The sequence below is a fragment of the Talpa occidentalis genome, unplaced genomic scaffold, assembly GCF_014898055.3.
Source record: "Talpa occidentalis isolate TD23 unplaced genomic scaffold, MPIMG_talOcc4v2.1 talOcc4.2, whole genome shotgun sequence".
NCBI classification, from domain to species: Eukaryota; Metazoa; Chordata; class Mammalia; order Eulipotyphla; family Talpidae; genus Talpa; species Talpa occidentalis.
Window position 1 is genome coordinate 31035499 of NW_023602073.1, and position 22171 is coordinate 31057669.

General features: G+C 51.4%; 1 long non-coding RNA gene across 1 annotated transcript; it reads right to left on the reverse strand.

Annotated features, from left to right (window-relative positions):
* Positions 1-16088: 16088 nt before the first annotated feature.
* On the reverse strand, positions 16089-19868 carry LOC129146395 (uncharacterized). The gene is made up of 4 exons (XR_008553060.1): positions 17934-19868; positions 17736-17841; positions 17511-17664; positions 16089-17277 (listed from the first exon to the last, which is right to left on the reverse strand). It is a non-coding gene; the product is annotated as an uncharacterized LOC129146395 (long non-coding RNA).
* Positions 19869-22171: the final 2303 nt, after the last annotated feature.

Sequence of the window (22171 nt, forward strand, 5' to 3'; positions counted from 1 at the left end):
CTCCCCGCCCAACAGCCCCTGGCGGCGGCCACAGGCCCTGGCCTCGCCTGGAAAGAAAGTCAGAGCAGGGCCGTGCGCCCCGCGCCTGTAATGGTTAGGATTTCACCTTCAATTTCCAAAACAGTATTTTTTTATTTTGCTTTTTAAGGGTCCAGCTCTGATCACATTACTTCTTACAAACTTTGAAAATGTGCTTATTTCTAAGCAAAATAACTGAAGATAAACTTGTACTTTTTTTGAGTGCTTTGCCTCATGCTGATTTCCCTCTTGGAAAACCCTCTTCATAGGCCGCCGCCTCCGCACCAGCTGGCCGGTCGCTCTCCCTTTGTGTCCTGCAGCGGGGAGGGCTTCTCTCTGCACCCCATGCTCGCCTGCTGGTCCGGGAGGACCTGGGGTTCCCATTCTCGGTGCTCACTGAGGTGAGCAGGGGCTGTGCCCCGAGGGCCAGGCCGTGGTCCCCACAGGGAGAAGGCCGAGCACAGGGCAGGGCCTGCGGGCAGGCAGGGTTTGGTGTCTGGGCAGCGCTGGCTGGTGTCCAATACTCAGGTGGGGCTGGCCCCACAGTCCGCGGGGACACGGGCTGTCCCTTAGGACAAGACCTGCAGTGCTGTCCTCTGAAGCCCTGCCGACCCTGGCAGCACGCCGGCCAGAGAGGCCTCTGAATAAAATGTGCACAGGAGACATTCTCGAATCATCGAATCACTTAAAAGAGCAAGGGAGCTGCTCTTGAGGTCAGACAGGTGTCGCCTCACTGCTGGGGTGAGGGACAGGCACCTGACAGCAGAGTGGGGGTGGCCAGAGGGGCGGGCGGGCGGTGCATGGCTCCAGGCGGGAGTGACACACAGTGCACACCAGGCACCCACTATAGAGTGAACACACCTGACAGGTGTGCGTACCTGGGGCTCCTGGGTGCCCCTGTGGGCAGTGGGCAGGGGCAGGCTGAGGACCAGCTCAGGGTCGCCGGGGTCAGGGTCCCCTCCCACTCCCCAGGAGTGGCTTGCTTCCCTCTGAATCCTGCAGAGGTCAGCAGGGAGGTGCCCTATGTATAGCGCCTATGCACTTGGACTACGCTGACTACACTCACCAGCCCTGACTGTGCTCCCAGCCCTTGCGCTACCTCTGCTGACAACTGACTCTCCTACGATATTAACAAATGGACTATTAATCTAGTATTAATAGTACTCAAAAAGTATTCACTAACCTCACTAAATACTAGCAATGCTAACTTAACTCTACCAACAATACTAACAGAGCAATATGATGAAGGGATAAACATGGTAACTCAAACTAGAGCATAAACTAACTGAAGTATAAACATTTTGAGAATAAATCAATCAGCTAATTCTGTTACACTTTATTCATTTATCCACTCTTAATCAACTTGCTTCAGTGCACTTCTGCTACACTGTCTAGTCCACAAATCACTACACAATAGAATGAAACTTAAATACATGAAGGGAAACTCCATTGTGGAAGTTTGTGGATGGCTCACAGCTATTCCATGCAAACACAGTTTGGGGAACCTCACCTCAGGAAACAGGTCTTGGGCCCAAATCTCTACAAGGGTGGTGCCACAAAATGCCCCCAGTGGGGCAGAGAAGTGTGCATGCATGAGTCACAAGTCCATTGTCCTCCTTGGAACCCAGGTCCCAGGTCAGTTATATAGGCTTATGACACAGGACTCGGGCCCTGTTCCAAAATGTGCTAGGGATCAAACCCAAGGCAATCCAACCCTGCATTTCCATTACACTGTGAGTGCTCCTGCATCGGGAAATAATCTCTTTTCGCCACCACAGAGGACACTTGATTTTCCTAGGGCTACAAGACTCAAGGAGTGATTTATTACTATCTCATCTATTTCTTTCTCTCCCACAGTTCCCTATTGGAATGGCATTAAAATTAGCCAAATCAGACTGGAAAGGAAAGGAAAACAATGAAATAACTGCAGGGAACATAATTTGAGGAACATTTTCCAGGACATAATTTGAGGAAATTCAAGGAGTTTCTATATTATTGATGCAGATATTGGCTACATAGATCAACTGAGGAGCAAACATTTTCTTACCCATGACCTAGCTGTGGTATAAACAGAATTAGAAATTTCCTCCATATCTGAGGATTGGAAAGCTGATAGTATACCAGAGACTATGATTCAACTAAGAGGCCCACATAGTAAGACCTCCGTAATGGATCATGGCTTTTAGCAGTTATGTAAGCAAAATACCCAAAAGCAATAATTAATATATATGTGTGTGTGTGTGTGTGTTACACTACTTTATAACACTGTATAAATCTTTGGAGTACAGCTTCACATCTATTAAAATGTGTAATTCCACACCACACACACTAACAGAGTTCTAATGAGCCTCTACTAACAGGCTTCTCCTCACACACCCACCCTCTCCAGGGGCAGCTCCTCCTGCCTGCTGGTGTCTGCGCAAGCATCATCTTCTTTCCTTTTGTGTGTGTGTGTGTGTGTGTGTGTGTGCCCACACGCTACTGAAAGGAGGACTCTGGTGACGCTTTTCTTAGAGGTGACCCAAGAACCCTCATCTGTGACCCCAACACCTCTCCCAAACATCACTCCTCACCAGTGTCAATGTTATAAAAACAAGGAAAATCTGAGAAACTGTCATCCAGGCGAACTGGATGGGATTATGGAGCATAAAATGGACAGTAGCAAAGATGGCATTTAGTAATTATGTCAACATAGCTGCATTAGTTGTAAAAAAATAAAAGTATTCATGTAGGATGTTAACAAAATGGAAATGGTGTGGGATAAACAAGACCTGTACTGCCTTTGCAACTTTTCTATAAATCTGATAGTATTCTTTAAATGTTATTTTTTAAGATCAATTTATTTTTTATAACGATTTATTTATGCATACAAGAACTGGGGTGCAGGCCAGAAATGTGGAGGTGAGAGGATTCACCAGAGATAGGGTGGGGAACTGAACAGGCAGATGTACTGAAATGCACTGCTGAGGGGAGGAGCGGGCGAGACAGGAGAGGTCTGACGTGCCATATGGGCAGCTCCCTGGCTGGGGATCAAACTCACGCCGTAGTGGCTGCGGAGAGCTTCATACTGCTGTGTCTTAGCTCCTTGAGCCGCCAGGGAGGCCCTAAATATTATTTTTTTAAAAATGCCCTCAATATTGAATAGGTTGTAGAAGAAAAAAATTTTCTCTTTTCCGATTCTCCCAGGTATCACTGTCCAGGGACTGGAGAGAGGAGTTCTGGGGAGAAAAGACGGAAACCTCACACCCAGGGCAGGCTCCGGAGTCTCCTCTCCTCTGAGCCCTGCTGCTCTGACTCCTCACAGAGCATCTCACCCCCAGGTCGCCACCCTCCAGCATCCCCAGCTGTGCCCACCTCAGCCCCCGCCCAGTCCTGGCGGCTCCACCAGAATCCGGAGCAGCGCGGCAGCGCCCCCGTGTGGCCACAGGGCTGAGCACAGGCGCCCAGAGCCGCCCTTTCTCCTGCTCAGCCAGGCCCTCCCCAGGCTCCCTGGGCCCCCAGCGGCAGGACAGGGATCTGCACACAAGGGGGCGCCCAAGTCTGCGTCAGTTTCAGTGTCCTTATTTTTAGTCTGCAGTGGTCTCCAGGACATAATTGGTTCCTAGGTTCTGGGCAAATCCCCAAATATATAGATTGCCTCAGTCTCTTTATATGAAAACTTAGATTCCAGGGTCCCTGTAATTTGTTTCTGCCTCTGCTTCCAAGGACGAAAGCCCCTCCTCCTGGGAATCACCTGACATTCTCCATCCTTTGGAGGAGGGGAGGGGCCTAGGAGAGCCCCCAGGGCACTGGCTAGGAAGATGGGGAAGCTCCTGGAAAAGAGAGCAGAGGATGGAAATGGGGACTTTAGGGGACAGAGGTGGAAAGGGGTGCAGGGGGAGCCAGAGAGGACCGGGCAGGGAAGGGGCAACACGGGGGACACTGAGGGGGAAGGTCTGTGTGGGTGACATAGGCTCTCACTGGGGAGCTGGAGCGTCTGTCTCCCCTGGGGGATGCAGCAGTGCTGGCCTGTAACTGCCCAGGTAACTGCGCACATCTGGGGCCTTGCCTGTCCTTGCAGGGCTGGTGTCACCCACACATATGCACATGCTGGTGACGGAGAGGACTGTAACAGGGGGGCCCCAAGGGAGGATCTGGGTTCGTGCCCCACCCAAGAAGGGTGGAGCTGAGCAGGGAGAGGAAGCTTGAGAGGAGGCTGAGGAGGGAGGAAGCAGGATGGAACCAGAAGGAGACCTGGGGGAGGCACATGGGACAGAGACACGTGAAGAAGCTGCTCTTGCTTCTTGGCCTTGGACTGGGTGACACAGACATGGGTGAGAAATCCATGGGAGGTGACAATGGCAGCTTCTATCTTGATTTTGCTCTTTTCCTTCCAGACTTGACAGCCCTGTCCCCCCTTTTCTATGGGTCCCGCCAGGAGGTGCTTTAGACTGTGACAGGCTTTCAGGCCCTGCTTGGGCCAACCCTGTTTGGCTGAACATTTACCCACAAGGGGATGGTGACTTTGGTGCTTGATTTGGAAACTTTATTCTTTCATTTGTCTTTGTTGCACACTAACTGTATTAAAAATCCTTTCCATGAAAGGTCTTCCATGTTTTGTCTTGATGCTGCAGATGGCAGGGAGATGGGGGAGATAATAGTTAAGGGGAGTCCCCTTCCTCATCCGGAACATCCCCGTTCAGTTCCCCAATGCTGGGGTGTCTGGGAGATTCAGGGAGCCAAGAGGAAGGCAGAGCAAGGCCTGTGCCTCCCTGGAGGACCAGCCCTTGGGACTGATTCTGGGGCTCCAGGGCCCCACTCCCTACAGGTGGGTCAGAGTCAACCCTGCTCACAGCCCCAGGCTGCTGACAGTCCCTCTGTGCCGTGATCCTGCAGACACCGCTCTGGGGATAGTGTGAAAAAAAATGAACAGCAACATTAAATGGAATCTTAAAACACTAGGAATAATTTTTTTAAATCAGGTTTATTTTGAAGGACACTTCAGGGGATGTGGAATCCTTGTCTGACAGCTCATTGCTATCAGGACCTTGACTGTCACGTGACTTATTCAGTCTCCACTATTTCTTGTAAGAAAACAGACACTGATCACTTTATTGCCTTAATTTTTTTAATAGTTTGTACCAATCACTTCATCCTTTGCACATTAAACAAAGATCTGGCAATTCGCACAGTCTCTGAGGGGGAGGCAGCAGGAGGGTCCGTGCTCAGGGACTCCTGCTCTGGGTCTCAGGAGGCTGCGATGGGGATGAGATGTTGGTGGATCTGAAGGGCTGTGATCAGTGTGGAAGGATCTTCCCTTCCCCAGCCCTGGGCAGCCAGAGCCCACTCTCTGCCTCTGGGGACAGGCCTGGGAACTTCTCTCTAAATACACCCCAGGTGACTCTGATGGCACAGACTTGCAGTCAGGCATTTGGGGTCCCCAAGCCCAATGCATGCTGTTGCCCAGGAACATACTCCACAGGGTGCTGGGGTCACAGAGAACCACGTGACCCCGCCCTGGAGGTCCTGCAGCCTGGGGTGTGTGAGGAGACAAGGGCTGCAGTAGTTGCCTCGGAGGGGGCCAACACAGAGCCAGGGAGGTTCCTTCCTCAGCAGGAAGGGGACATGGGAGTTGGGTCTCAAAAGCCAGAGGTGGGCACAGGAACAGAAGTGGCTCAGGGAGCTGACTGAAGGCCGGCTACATACCTCAGCAGTTACTTTCTCTGTGTCACCTCGGGGATTCTTCCCCAGCACTCTGTGAATTGGGAATTGATACTATCCTGACACCCCTCCCCCACATTCCCCTTCAGAAACAAGGACATGGAGCCTGAGGGGTTATGGCAGTGTCCAGGTCTGAACCCCAGCTGCCTGGTTAATGTCTGGGCCTCTCGCCTGACACCATCCTGCAATCTGACCGGGGAACCTATGAGGCAGGTTCCCTGGAGCCCTCACCACCCTCTCCAGATACCACACATTTCTGGGCTGGATTTGACTAAAGACAAAAGGGCAGTAGTAAGTCATCATGTCATCACCCTTTATGCAAATGAATTGAACTCACCAAAGAGAAAGACACAGAGTGACTGGTTGTACCAAAAAATAAAACCCAACTTTATGCTGTCTCCAGGAGACTGGATCAAAACAGTTCTTGGGAAAAACACAAGAAAATGGGGCACCCCCAAAATTGCAGGGGCTGCCATATAAGATAAAATAAGCTTCCAGAAAAAAAGGTAACAAGAGACAGAGATGAACATCATACGATTAAGGAATCCTACATCAGGAAGACATAACACTCATCAACACACATGCACCAAACAAAGGAGCAGCAAAATGCATAAGGCAACTATTAACACATCTGAAAACAGATATTGGCAGCAACACAACAGTGGTAAAGAAATTCAACACTCCACTTTCATCAAGGACACATCACCCTACAGAACTCCGGGAAACTATAACTTTAAGTGAGAAATTAGACCATCTGGGCTGAATAGATATTTATAGGGCGCTATACTCCAAAAAGCTAAATAATATTCTTGTCAGGTGCACATGGAATAGCCTCCAGAATACATCACTTGTTGGGTCATCTTACAAGTGTCATAAATTCATGATGACTGAAATCATACAAGTATCTCTCTGATCACAATGGTATCAAACTCGAATCAACCATAAAAAGAAACCAGGGGGAAAAATAACATGTGAAGATTGAACGACACACTACCAAATCACTCTTGGGTTAAGAAGGAAAACAACCAAGAAATTTAAAAATACCTTGAGACAAATGACACAGCACAAGCAGCACTAAGAGGGCAATACAGAGCAATACAGGCCACACGTAGAGTCAAGACAGAGCTCAGGTAAAGAATCTAAACAGCTAGAAAGAACAATTGAAACCAAGAGACAGTAGAAGGAAAAAAATATTAAAGCAGAAATAAATGACAAAGAAATCAAAGAGAGACAAAAAAATCAATGAAACCAAAATATGGTTCTTTGAAAAAAATAAACAAAACAGACAAATATTTTACTACACTTTCAAGGAGGAAAAAAGGAAAAAAAAAACTAATAGAATAAGAAACAAAAGGGGAGAAGTTACAACAGACACATTAGGATACAAAAGATCATAATACCAAATATCTATATGTCATAATACCAAATATCTATATGTCAATAAATTGAATGACCTCAAATAACCTGGAAGAAAGTGACAAATTCTTAGAAGTATACAAACCTTCTGAGACTGAGTCAGGAAGATTCAGAACAAAGCAACTACAAGCAAAGACACTAAAACATGAATCAAAAGTTTCCTGAAAAACAAAGTCCAGGACCAGACATTTTCAGTGACTTCTACAAACTCTTTAAAGATGAACTAACACCTGACTTCTCAACTCTTCAAAAACACAGAGGAAGAGGGAATGCTGCCATCACATCTCATGAGCCCAACATTCCCTTGATACCAAAAGCAGAGAAGGACACCACACAAAAAGAAAGCTACAGACTAATCCCTGATGAACATAGATGCAAACATCCTCAACAAGACCTTAGCAAACCAAATTCAACCACACATGAAAAAGGATCACACATCATGACAGAGTGGGGTTTATCTCAGCAACACAAGGATGGGTCAACATTTGAAAAAATCAATTAGATTTCTGCTCACACCAGTAAAAATGTCTATTATCAAAAGTCAAGAAATAAATTCTGTGAGGAACAAGGGTTAAAGGACCCTTTGCACTAATGGTTGGATGTAATTGGTGCAGCCATTTGGAAAAACAATACGGTGGTTCTCAAGAAAATAAAAAAGAATTGCAATATGATACAGGATTTCCACCTCTGGATATTGACCTAATGAATAAGAAAACACTTATTCAAAACGAGACAGGGCCCCTATTTTCATTGCAGTGCTATTTACAATAGCCAAAATAGGGAACAACCCAAGTTCTAAAGAACAGATGAAAGGATTAACAAAATGTGATTTACATACATCATACACACACATAATGGAATAGTACTCAGATACTGCAAAAAGAAGAAATCTCGCCATTTTCAGCAATGTGGATAGAATTTCAGGGAATTATGCTATGTCAAATTAAGAAAGACAGAAAACATAGGATTGTACTTATTTGTGGACTATGAAGGGAAAAAAGCAATCAACAACCACAACAAAATGGCAGTGACCAGAGAAGAAAGAGGGTAGAGGGAATATCTTGGTGAATGATTGTGATTGGACTTTTGCTAATGGGTATGTGTGAAATATACAGTTGCCTGATGAGAAGCTCTACACCTCACATCTATGCAGTGTGTAAATTAATGTTACCTCAATTAAAAAAAGAAGAGGAGGGCCTCCCCGGTGGCGCAGCGGTTGAGCGCTGGGTTGCCAAGCTGCCCACAGCCTCTGCAGCACTGATTTGATCCCCGGCTGCTCCCCGGCCACCGGAGGAGGGTCCCACATGGCGCGCAGACCTCTCCTGCTGCCCGCTGCTCCCCTCAGCTGTGTACTTCGTCAGTCTGCCTGCTCTGCTCCCCGCTCTGGCTCTCACCCTCCCGTGCTTTTGACTGTACCCAGTGCTTGTATAAATAAATAAATCTTTAAAAAAAAAAAGAGAGAAGAAGAAGAAGAAGAAAAAGCTTCACCCAGCCTGCTCCCCAGTCAGGGCCCTTCACCTGATGAGGCCTAGGAAGACAGGACAGGACTGTGCTGTCCTTGGGAGCCCCCTGCACCTTCAAAGAGCCACTTCTCACCTGTGCTGCCCCAGCTTGACCTGAGCCCCTCCTCTCTCACCTGGAGACACACAGACTAGTCTCTCCTGCCACCTGGGAGCTGAACCAGGCCCTGGTCTGTTCACAGCCTGGCAGGGGCTCCCCATCCCCACAGTCACCCCCATCCTCACAGGGTGGCCCCTTCTCAGGCCTATGACACCCACTCCTGTGTCCCTCCCTTTCCCTCTGCTCTAGCTGATCCTCATCCCCTCTGCCCTTGCACCCCGGGCACCAGCCAGCCCCCCACAGGATGTTCCTTCCATGGGAACCTCACTCCCGAACATCCCCTTCCCAGGGCTTTGCTTCCATCCCACCTTCTGCACTGACCCCCTTGATGGACACAGCTGCCCCCACACCCCCCTTTCTTGCTGCCCCACCTGCTCCCTGCCTGTCCCTCCTCTCAGCCCCTCTACAGGATGGGGTGGGTTTCTTGTCTTTATTATTCACTGTCTCCTGCATGAAAGCAGCTCTCTGAAGTTAGGGAATGTCTCTGTTTTGTACACAGCACCAAGCACATAACATACAAATATTGGTGGAGTTAAATGAATTAGTAACTGACAAGTGTTTCTTTTCTTTTTAATTTTTTATTTTTTTTATTTTTTACAACATTGTTCATTTTTAAAAAAATATTTGCTCCCCCACCCTCAGGTGTAGTCCCCATAGAATTTCTTTCACCAATGTATCTGTCCACCATCACCACAGACCCCTGTGTTCCTCCCTTCCTCCCTCTGATCCCTCTCCCTCCTCCTCCCCTGCAGGATGTCTCTCATTTATAATTGTCTGTTTTTGCTTTATTGTTTTGTACTGTTATTATTGTTATTGTTTCTTCAGAGAAGTCTGAAGTTAACCTGATTGGTTTTCCCTTATAAGGTATCTGTTTCTTCCCCCTAAGTTAACTGACAAGTGTTTGATACAAATAAATCAAAAGTAAAAAATGAGGGGATAGGTATTTTCACATTTTTGATAGTTCACTTTTTGAAACATCATAACCCCTGACTGAGCAATGGTCATCCCTCCCCCTCTTGTTGCAGCTCAGAGACTGCTCTTAACTGTGTCATTACAATAGTTTTTGGAGAGCACCCCCATCTTTTATATCTATCTATCTATCTATCTATCTATCTATCTATCTATCTATCTATCACATCATTCTACATTTTTGTGGAATGTATGCTTTCTCCTCTTGTAACAGGGTAGTGCCCACGGAAAGGAGAAGTTCCAGGTTCCCTGCCCCACCCAAGGTAGGGTGGAGCTGAGCAGGGAGGAGCAGAAGCTGGAGGAGGAAACTGGAGAAGGAAGGAAGCAGGACAGAGAGCCAGAAGGAGACCTGGAAGAGGCATATGGAGCAGAGAAAACTGTGAAAAAACTGTGCTTGCCTTTTGATCGTGGACTGGTTGAAATAGATGTGGGTGACTCATGGGGAGGTGACAATGGTGTTTTTTGTCTTGATTTTGATTTTGCTCTTTTCCTTCCAGACTTGTTTGGTTGTTTCTGATCCTTTTCTGTGGGTCCCCACCAGAAGGTGCCTTAGACTTGGGGCAGGCTTGCAGGCCTTGCTCGAGGCCAATCCTGTTTGGGTGAACTTTTACCCACGAGGGGACGGGTAACTTTAGGTGCTTGATTTAGAAATTATAGTCTTTGTCTTTTCTGTATTGTTTACTAATTGTATTAAAGCTCCTTTCCATTAAAGTCTTATATGTTTTGTGTTGATGAGGCAGATGGTGGAACCTACTTAGAGCAGGCAGGTTTGGGGGTTCTGGGATGCCCCTCTCCCTGCCCTGTAACACTCTCAGGTGTAGTACCCTTAAAATTCCCACCACCAGTTCACCCACGCACCATCAGCATTGTCCTTTGTGTTCTTCTCTCTTCTGTTTCGATCCCTCTCCCTCCCCTGGGAAGTACCCCAATTTTTCTAGAGCCAGGGTCCCCCCACACAGCCATCATTCCTGAAGGAAGAGCTCCAGACCCCAGGGCCCTACCTACTCGAAAACTATTTTGCCAGGCTAGAAAGGACCAAAGGGCACTCCAAGGACAAGTGGGTACAGGTTTTGTTATTATCACACTAGTGGGCACCAGACAGGAGAGTCTCCCCCTAAGATCTGGGCCACCAACATACACAAAGATTTCCATTTATACTCAGGAATTTCAGCATTCGTTACACTGATAAATTTCACATATTTCATTTTTTTTGTAGTGCACAGGCCATTTGGTAGAGCACAGGGCTGTTTAGACAAAGGGGGGGTGGGGGGTGGTTAGACAAGGATCTGTGCTATGGGAGGGGGAAGGAGCCAGCCACTTGACTCCTTTCTTTTGGAATGAGGCCCAGTTAAGATAGAGACCAGGGCCTCCCCGGTGGCTCAGGCGGTTGAGCGCAGCGCTGTGAAGCTGTCCGCAGCCTCTGCAGTGCCGGTTTGATCCCCGCCAGCCTTGGAGCAACCCACCTGGAGAGCAGACCTCTCCTGGCTCGCCCCCTGCTCCCCTCAGCAGTGTATTTCGTCAGTCTGCCTGTTCTGTTCCACGCTCTGTCTCTGGTGAATCCTCTCACCCTCCCGCACATCTGGCCTGTACCCCAGTTCTTGTACAAATAAAATAAAAATCTTAAAAAAAAAAAAGTCAAGTCATAAATTGCTCAGAGGGGAACTGGCAAATGCTAAGATGGTAAATGTGCTAATTGTGCCAGGCGGTGTGATGGGCCCTTTTACTGCATCAGTTGTTTCATTGCTTTCCCCTTCACCATCAGTTTCAACATTACTTTGGACAGTTTCCACTTCAACAGAACAGGGAGGACACTGTAGGGTAAATGATTGTCAGGCTTTTCTGCTCTCCCGCCATTAGGATTGATGATGGATCCCTGCGGTCCTGAATGCACGTCTGATGGCGGGCACCTGAGAAGGGTGTGGGCATGCGCAGGTGGGTGCACCTGGGCTGAGACGGGGCTTGTAAGGGCGGTGTCGCAGAATGGAAAACGACCAGAAGTGAGAGAACAAGACCATGAGAGAATTCTGGAGCACCCAGAAAGAGTGAAGATTCTTTTTCTTTTTTTTTTTTTAAAGATTTATTTATTTATGCATACAAGAGCTGGGGTAAGGCCTGCGATGAGGGAAGGGGTGGGGGTGAGAGGATCCACCAGAGATCCACCAGAGTGGCAGATTGACTGAAATACACTGCTGTGGGGAGCAAAAAAAAAAAAAAAAGTGAAGATTCACCGGGAGCTATGAGGCCTGCCAGCCTCCTGGCCCCCAGGAACATGGCAGGCAGGGGTGTGCCCAATAAGAGCCTGAAAATCCCAATGAAAGCCTGAAAAAGCCACTGAGGGCTCAAGGACTCCTTCACACTTCTGCATGGGTTCATAGAGATCCTACTCTGAGCCATCATGCCCTTCGGTCATCACACTCACGTTTGGACCCCGGGGAGCAGCTGGAAGAGGAGCAGCAGGGAAGGGAGGAGGCAGAGCTGGGACAAGGCTGATGCTATTGTCCCCAAGGAGCACAGAGCTGGGACAAGAGCAGGCGCCATCTCCTCAGGGCTGGGGAGAGCCCTGAGGGCAAGAGGCAGCCAGGCCCACACAGAGGAGCAGGGCAGCCAGGAGCTCTGGGCTCAGGGGGGAGAAGGGCCCAGGGACCCCCACCAGCAGGAGCAGGGCCCTTCCTGGTGACTCCTTAGGCCCTGAGACCAAGGACAGACCTGGCTCCTCTCAGGGCTGCTGAGCCTCTGTGCTGCTAGAGACCAAGAGGTTTATTGGAAAAAAACATCCTCCCTTCCCTTCCACCCCGTGGAACCCACACCCCAGACCCACTCTGCTCAAAACACTGGACCCCTCCATTCCCAGCACCTGGTCCCGGCTGCAAACTGCTCTTCCCTCCTCCTCATCACCCAGTGACTTCCCAGGTCAGAGGCCCAGACCCAGGCCCCCCATGAAGGACAGGCCAGCACCTGCTTGTGGTCCTATGCCCCTCAGTGTGAGCAGGTGTCATGGAGAAGCATCAGGACACACAATATTGTCCCCAAGGAGTTGGGGTCCCCCCCACAGGCCCCTATTCTATTTTGCTCTGTCTGCTCCTTTAGTTTACCTGAAGGTCAGTCCCTCCCCAGCCCTGACCTGCCAGGGCTGAAGACAAGGTCCTGCCTCAAACAGCAGGAACCTGGTCAGATCCCCACTGAGGGCTTATTCCTCCTCCTGGGGGATTCCTGTCTCTGGGTGAGGATCCAGTGGAGGCAGAGCAATAGAGAAGGGAAATGAGTCCTGATCAGAGAAAACACCCTCAATCAGCAGGCAGAATGAGGGGCACCCTGGTACACCCAAATCTGTATGCTCCAAATGGCTTCTGCCATCTGCCTCATAAAGGCAGAGCACACTCTGAGTGTGAAAGAACACACCAGAGGAGCGCCAGAGGGGAAGGGAAGATGGTGTTACAGGGCAGGGAGACGGTCACCCTGACCCCGCTAACCTGCCTGCTCTATATAGGTTCTGCCATGCGCCCATCAACACAAAACATATGAGACTTTAATGAAATGTAAATTTAATACAATTAGGGAACAGTACAAAAAAGACAAAGAATATAGATTCTAAATCAAGCACCCAAAGTTATCCATCCCCTCGTGGGTAAAAGTCTACCCAAACGGGATTGGCCCCGAGCAAGGCCCCAAAGCCTGCCACAAGTCTAAAGCATCCTCCAGTGGGGACCCACAGAAAAGGATCAGAAACAACCAGACAAGTATGGGAGGAAAAGAGCAAAATCAAAATCAAAGATAAAAGCTGCCATTGTCACCTCCCCACGGGTCTCATCCACATCTGTGTCACCCAGTCCACGACCAATAGGCAAGTGCAGTTTCTTCATGTTTCTCTCCGCTCCATGTGCCTCCTCCAGGTCTCCTCTGGCTCCATCCTCCTTCCTCAGTCTCCTCTGCAGCTTTTTCTCTCCCCGCTCAGCTCCACCCTCCTTTTGGGTGGGGCAGGAAACCTGGAACCTCCCCCTTTCCTGGAGACCATCCTGTTTCCCAACAAAACACTGAAAGTTACCCACCCTGTGGGGTAAATGATTGTCAGGCTTTTCTGCCCTCCCGCCATTAGCATCGCATGCCTGATGGAACACCTGCATTTTGTTACACTGTTATATTCAGTTGTATTGTTTACTTCTGTGGGCCAGGGCTGCAGTATTTATATTGGCAAGAGAAGCAAAGAACACAGGAGAGCGACAACTGCCAGAGAGCCCAGTAAAGAGTGCCAGCTCCTGGCACCCCAGCACCCCTGTCTGCTGTGTACCTGGTTGCTGCACTACGTGTAAATAAAAGCCTGAGAAAGCCACCGAGGGCTCCAGGGCTTTTCTTTACACGTTTGCTCAGATCATAGAGAATCAGCTCTGTGCCTTTCTGGCACTACCAAGCCCCCTCTCCCAAGGGTAGATGACCAGCCAGACTTCCTGGGGGGTGGGCTGCAGCTGCAGGATGTAAACCACCCCCACCCCAGCTCTCAGCACAGTCCAGCCCCTAAATCCACCCACCTCATGGGGAGGGGAGCAGGAAGTGACTTGGACTCAAAACTGCCCCAGGAGGACACATGTCTCCCCATTAGTGCTTCCTTTTGTTCCAAGTGGAGAGGGAAAAGAGGGGGGTACAGAGCACAGGGCAGGTGTCCCTGGACAACACTAGGGGATCCTGGACACCCTGCAGGAAGGACACTCACCCCCTCACTGCCTCTCCCAGCCCTTCAGGGCCTGTTCCTGCTGCTCTGTCAGCCCACACTGTTCCTTGTTCTGTCTTGTCAGATATTAATGGTCCTGATCCAGATGGGTTCATCATTTACTTTCCTCTTTAATGGACATATGCCTCTAATCTTTCGATTGTTTCAAGTGCTTTTAAGATAGTTCCAGGTAAAACTTGCCCCACAGACCTGCCTGCCCCCGCACCCCTACACTGATGCTTGCTCTTCTGCTTTTCCACTCCAGGAAGGGCCCAGCCTCACCTACACGACCTGTGGTCCCCAGCCAGCTGAGGCTCCCCTCTTAGACTTATAAGCCTGTGGCCACTAGCATCTGGCCTCCTGTCCTCCCTGCCTCCCCAGGGTCCATATGGGGAACTACTGTGCTTTCTGCCTACCCCAGGGGGCCCCCGGTGCTCCCTCCAGCCATCCTCTCAGCTCTGCCCTCCCGGGGCAAACAGTGGTATTCCGCCTGTCTTTCTCCATCAGAAATGGTGGAGTCACGTGGGGCCCGAGGCCGCCTACTCCTGACACTAAGGGTGACCCTGGGCTGGCGGGTTGAAAGACAGGGGAGCAGAGAGGAGGGAGCCGGAGGGGGCCGATCACATGTCTGGCACACGGGTGCACTGTCTCGTGTGTGTGAGAGGCCGGCGAGTGAGCAGGGAGAGGCTCCAGCTCCTGCTCCTGCATCCCCCCTCCCTGTCCCCCCTCTCCTCTCATCCAGAACCCCTGCCCACACCCTCCCCTGCTTCGTCTTCCCTCCCCACCTCCCCCCCAGCGCTGCAGCCCAGGCTGCACCTGCCTTCCCAGCTCTCCCCCTTCTCTGCCCTCCCCCGATTTCTCTCTGCTTCTCTCCAGCTGCCAGCTGATCGGGTCAGGCAAGTCCATCCCATCCTGAGAGCCCCAGGGCCCCCTTCGACCTCTAACCAGACCCCTCCTCTTCCTGGGACACCTCTCTTCCCGGGCCTGCCTGGGTGACTGTTCTGTGACTTGGCCCCCGGCCCCCATGCCTCCCCCTTCATCTGTGACTTTAGTCTGTAGTGGTGGTGAGCTGACACCCCAGGCGTGACCTCGGTGACTCTTGTGCCCCCTCGGTGGTATTGCTCCTGCCCTGCTCTATGCATGTCTATAAATACACGGGCACACACACACGTGCACACACGCATCTCTGGTGCTGGGAACCGCCGGCTGTGCTGTCCTTCTGAGTCTTGTGGCCCAACTACAAGCAAACACTGTCACCCCAGCCACCCCCGCCAACACGTGCCACCTCCGACGAGCCTCCCTGCCATTCCCAGCCTGTGCACAGTCAGCCCCCCCAGCCACCTTCCTGCCCCTTCCCCGAGCATGGGGGTGCTGTCCCGGCAGCTGTGTGCTTCTGGCCGCGACCAGTCCTGCTGTCTCTTGGCTGAGAATGAAACCCATTTCTGAACAATGGGGAGCAACGTGTTGTGTGCTGGCTGTGTTCTGTGGCGTTCAGGGGGAAGGGAAGGTTTAAGCATGAGGGCGCAGGGGTGCCTGGGAGGCCCCAGTTTTTCCCAGGCTGCTCGGGAAAGCACCTGGACTTAGCTGGTCTTCATCTGAACCCTGCTGTGGCCACCAGGGAGTTCCAGCCTGGAGGACTCCTGGGGCCTGGGTGGGGGCCCCAGAAGAACAGGGTGAGAGGAGAAATGCCTAGGCTGGAAGCCAGTACTCTGGCCCTCCCGGGGCGGCACGCAATTATTGGGTCCAACAAAAAATTAAAAACAAAACAGAACAAAACAAAAAAAAAAACAAAAACAAAATTGGGTGCAAAGGCCCATGGGGAAATTTCAAAAGGGAGCAGGGGAGGCCACCCCTTTGTGGATCTGGGTGGTCTCAAATAAACCACTGCTATCTCTGTGGCTACACTCTAGACAGGTGTTGGTGCCCACCTGCCCCAGCTGGTATCTCTGTCTGCACTTAGCCCCCGTGCTGGGCTTTCAAAGTGCTGCCCCGCTCGACATGGTTGGGGTGAGGTGGGGGGCACGTGGCCCAAAATTGCCTAATATAACCTAGGCCCTCTGCAAGAAGGCCTGGTAAGGATTCAATTGGTCATTCAAGGAGCCCCTATATTGTAGAACGGAGCCCCCTAAATAACTAGCTGGATATTTCTAGCTCCTTGCCTCTGGAAGCATGATTAGTCCAGAGTTAAATGAAGACACAGCCCTAACCTCAGAGGCTAGGGTCTGCACGTATTTCACCCTATTAGATAGGGGAGTTGTTGGACCCCTTTTTTAAGCCGAGGGATGAAAGGACGACTGGGAAGGAGAGCCAAAGGATGGGGGGAAAAGCCTGGGGAACAGGGATGGGTTGGTGAGGGCCAGGTGGGGGCAGAGCCTCCGGCCCCATGCCGGTGGCCTAGACCACCATTATCTTCACCTCCTTCTCGTCAGCCTGGTAGAAGAAGGGAAGGCATGGGCTGTTTCCAATGGTGACGCCTTCCTGGGAGTTCTGCATTTCTTGAAGCAGCTGAACGACCTGCTGCGCAGAGGCGTTCTCGAGGGGAGTCAGGCCTAGCTGGGCCTCGCCCTGGGTCGGCTGCACATCGTGGACAAGGCTCACCTTACTTGGTTCTTTAGAGAGTGTAAGGGCTGGAGCAGGGCACAGCGCAGGTTTTCTGATCCCATGCAGACCGGGTAAAGGAGGAGTCAGAGTCCTCAGTGGTTTTGCAGTTTTTTTATTGGGGTTCACCAGGCATATGGCAGGCAGGGGTGAAGCAAATCTTCACTTTATCTGGGCTCTCTGGTGATCTCGGCTTCTCTTCCGGCTTCAGCTTCGGCTTCTACTGCTGCTGCTGGCGTCCCCGTGACGCCGCCCTTAAAAAGCACAGTCTTAGCTCAGCTGAATCCCATCTACCTATGCCCACACCCTACTCCAGGTGCCCGCCATCAGGCATGCATTCAGGACAAGGATCCATCATCTATCCTGATGGCGGAAGAGCAGAAAAGCCTGATATTTTCTTTACCCTACAGAGAGACAGAGACAGGATGCTGTGTGCCTGGCGGAGTGTGCTCTTCCTGACCAGCCGCCTATTAGGGGCTTTCCTCACCTTGGACGTTGGCGGTGCCAAGCTTCTTGGGGACTAGGCATGCGCTAGTGGGCTCAGCAGCAGGGTTCTGGGCAGGTGCTCAGGGCTTCGCCCGCCATTCGTTGCGTGCCTCCACCAGCCGCAAAACCAGCTCTTGCAGCTCTAACAGCTTCACCTGGAAGCAGAGATGCTCAGAAGCCCGCCCCGCCCCCAGCCGCACCACCATGGAGCCAGAGCTCTGACTACCTTCATCTCCTCTTTGTCCTGGGCCAGCTGCCTTATGGACTCCTCCTTCTCTTGGTGCTCCTCCCTCATCACTGCTCTCTGGTACTGGTAGAGAGCATGTATTCTCCTAGGGGGAGGGCGCGCAGACAGCTTAGCTGCTGGGGTCTCCCCAGCCTCTGCATAGCACCCCAGCTGCAGGGCACAAGCCTCCCCGCTCACCGATGGTGACAGTCTCTCCAGACATCTGGATACATCGATGCTCCAGCTCCTCCATCCAGTCCTGTAAGCCCACTTTCTCCTGCATGAGCTCGGTAAAGCGGCCCTCGGCCAGACAGCGGGCTCAGGGGCTCAGCAGTGCCGGCCTGCCCAGCACCCAGCCCGCCCAGCCCTCCGGAAAACCACACTGTAGGGTAAGATAAAACTATCAGGCTTTTCTGCCCTCCCGCCTTTAGGATAGATGAGGGAACCCTGTGGTCTGAATGCAAGCCTGATGCAGGCACCTGGAGTAGGGTGTGGGCATATGTAGATGGGATTCACCTGGGCTAAGACTGGGCTTTTAAGGGTGGCATTCACAGCAAAAGCAGAGAAACGTAAGCAGAACCGAGAGAGCAGAGCAGCAGAGACCACCAGAGAACGCCAGAGAGCCCAGAAAGAGTGAAGACTTGCTGGGGGCTGGGAGGCCTGCCAGCCTCCTGACCCCCTAGCACCCCTACCTGCCATGTATCCAGTAAATCCCAATAAAAGCCTGCAAAAGCCACTGAGGCTTCCAGGACTCTCTTCTCCTGGACCCAGTCTGCTGGATCAGAAAACTTGCCCAGTGTCCATTCCCTCCTCTCTTACAATTGGTGTAAGTCAGCACGATGATCCATGCAGACCGGTATGGAGCCCTCCGAATACCGGGAGGGACTGAGGAGCAGCAGTGTTTGCCTGTGACAGCGCTGGACGTGTCATGGCGGGACAGGGGAAGGGCAAAGTCCGGGAGCTGCGGGATGAGACCTCGCCTGGAGGAGGAGATGCCCGAGAGGACCAGCCAACAATCCCCGACTAGGCAGCAAGAATCATCGGGGGAGAAAGGACCACGACTCAGAGCTCCCCAGTGTGGACAAAGGGAAAAGCCAATGAACTTGGACTAATGGACTAACAATCCCGCCAGAAGGGGGAGGACCTTGGCAAGTTTGATATGTTTTGGGGACCCTGAGGATGGATGGGATTGTACACCCCCAGAGATGGGAGTCTGGGGGTGTCAGTGGGCCTTGGTGGCCAAAGGCAGCCGGTGTACTGCCCAGCAGCTAAGCAGAGGAGAAAAGCCAACTGAGAAGGCAAAAGCTGGTGCTAAGTTTGGGAAGCCCTGAGCGGCTGTTACGCACTACGTAAGCTAAAGGCCAGTGAGTCTTTTAAAATCACCTGTGGGTGATGCCCTGCTCATAGTTGAGGGTGAGGAGCTGAGGAGCCCATCTTTGGGGGTGGGTAGGGAACGTGGCTTGTGGTGGAGCCCACAGCCAAAGAGGGGACCCAAGAGAGGCTGCATGTGGACTTGTATCCACGGATCCCCGACCCATGTGCTTGTGCAGTGGGTTGGCCTGAGTGAAGGGGCCTGCATGCTGGAGCGTTGGAGCGACCACAGATAGAAAACCCTGAGGGATGGGCGATTACACCCAAAGAGTACAGAATCGCCAACCCAAGAGTGAGTGCATCCTGGGGGTGGATGTGGTGTGTGGCTTGTGGCCGAGACTGCAGCCGGAGGGGGCCGGGAGGCCTGATGGCTCCTGGCGTGTGACAGCTGATGCCTGAGTGGTTCCCTCCCTCGCATGAGCAGTGCCTTCGGCAGCGGAAGTGGTGGATCATCTACTGGTGCCAATAATTGTCTTTTGCCACTAGGTTGATGCCCTGCCTGGACTTATTTGTGTTCTGTTATATTTCATTGTGATATATTTCATTTGCTTTTGTGGGCCATGGCTGCAGTGTTCATATTCGTCAAGAGAAACGTGTGTATCACTTGTATAGACTGTCTGTCAGAAAACCCTGAGGGGGTGGATTGTAGGGTAAGGTAAAAGTATCAGGCTTTTCTGCTCTCCCGCCCATAGGATGGATGATGGAACCCTGCGGTCCCGAATGCATGCCTGATGCGGGCACCTGGAGTAGGGTGTGGGCATAGGTAGATGGGATTCACCTGGGCTAAGATGGGCTTTTAAGGGTGGCGTCATGGGGACGCCAGCAGCAGCAGAGAAGCAGAAGCAGAACCGAGAGAGCAGAGCAGCAGAGACCACCAGAGAACGCCAGAGAGCCCAGAAAGATTGAAGACTTGCTGTGGGCTGGGAGGCCTGTCAGCCTCCTGGCCCCCTAGCACCCCTACCTGCCATGTATCTGGTAAATCCCAATAAAGTCTGCAAAATTCACTGAGGCTTCCAGGACTCACTTCTCCTTTACCCGGTCTGCTGGATCAGAAAACCTGCCCTGTGGCCATTCCTTCCTGCCTTACACACACTCACCTGCAGTTTCTTCTTCTCACCAGGCTCCCTGAAGGGCCTGGTGGGTCTCCCCAGGCACACTTTCCCCCCGGGGGCTGGGGCCTCCATCTTCTCAGGCTCCTGGTCCCATGGGGCTACCTGCTGAGCCAGGAGCCAGCAGAGCAGCTTTTGCTCCTTTAGCTGCCTGTGCAGCCGCGCCTGTTCTTCCTCAGCACTGGCCAAGGCCGAGTTACAAAATGCCACCTGTGGGCCAGAGGTGCAGGGTGCCCCTGTGGGCCCGGCAGGAGGTTGGGAGGCACACCTCTCAGGGCCTCCGTGGGCACACCTGAGATTCGAGGATGGTGTTGGTGTCTACCCACTGGCTCCCAGCAGAGGTGGGTGAAAGCTTAATCAAAGGGAGGGGAACCAAGAAGAAGGGTGTGCTGATGGGAGGGGGAAGGTGGGGCAGGGAAGGGGCTCCAGGGCCAAGCTCACCATGGCCTCGCAGCTGTCTAGATCGTCCGGGATGCTTAGTTTTGTCAGGGGACCCTTGTCCTCCACTTCCTCCTCCTCTTCACTGTTCAGTCCATTTACTGTTGGGGGGGGCAGCCAGAGGGGCTCAGAGAACCCCTGGGTTCTGAAGCAGCCCTGAAAGCCAGCAAGCTCTGCCCCCTCCTCTCTGTGCAACCCCGCGCCAGCAAGTCCCCAAAGGAGAAGGATCCAAGTTGTCCTAAGGGTGGCTTCCATCTCTTTGGAGTGCTCCTTTAGGGGTGTCGGAAACTGTTCACCAGACTGAGACTGGCACTGGAGACAACAATCCACCAGAGTGTTGATGCTGTGTTGCTGGGCACTGTCGCTTACAGTTCCCTCCCTCTGTATATACTTAGTTCCAACAGGGAATCAGCTAGTTGGTGATTTTGTTCTGGTCATGAGGTGGCACCAGAGACCTGTCCTTGCTGACCTTTGCTTTTTCCCAGTGGTTCTCGGCTGGCCTTAGGCTATTTATAGATCTCCGTGGAGTCCTTGTCTTCCTCTGATGGCGCCCGGAGCCGCTCGGTCACCTCTGTGGTGATTTCTTCACCGTTCTCCACAGTTCCCATTTGTGGGGTGCGGTGCCTGAAATAGTTCCTCTCTACTCAGTGTCCCACTTGATCTGTAGTTCGTTCTTGCAGTTTTTTTTTTCCCTCCTTTCCGTTGGTCGGAGAGAGCCTACTCAGTGGGTGGGGGAGGGTGGTGAAACTTTTCTCAAACGTGACCCAAGAACCCCAACTGTGAACCCAACACCTCTCCAAAATATCACTCCTCACCAATGTCAACGTTATAAAAACAAGCAAAGTCAGAGAAACAGTCAGCAAGAGGCACATCGAGGAGAACTGGCTGTAACTGAGTGAGGCAATTTGGATTATGGAACATAAAATGTACATTAGGAAAAACTGATGAAATTAAGCACGGAGTTTGGTCACTGTGTCAACATTGCTTCATTAGCTGTGAAAAAAAAAGACAACTGTATTCATGTAAGATGTTAACAAAGTGGAAATGGTGTGGGATGAATAAGAACTGTACTATCTTTGCAACTTTTCTGTAAATTTAACAGTATTCATTAAATGTTATGTTTTTTTTTTAAGTCCTCAATACTAAATAGGTTGTAAAAGGAAAAAATGATCTACTTTCCTGTTTCCCAAGGTTTTGTTATCCAGAGGCTGGAGAGAGGGGTCCTGGGGAGTAAAGCTGGAAACCTCACACCCAGGGCATTCCCCCGAGTCTCCTCTCCTCTGAGCCCTGCTTCTCTGACTCCTCACAGAGCATCTCACCACCAGGACGCCGCCCTCCAGGACCCCCAACTCTGCCCATCTCAGAACCGGCCCTGTCCGGGCAGCTCCACCAGAATCCGAAACACTCCACCAGAATCGGGAAACAGTCAAACAACCCTTTTTATACCGGGGCTGCCCTGTAACAGTTTGGCGCAGTAAAGAAAAGGGGAGCCAAGCTAAACTTCCTCAAAGGAAGGGA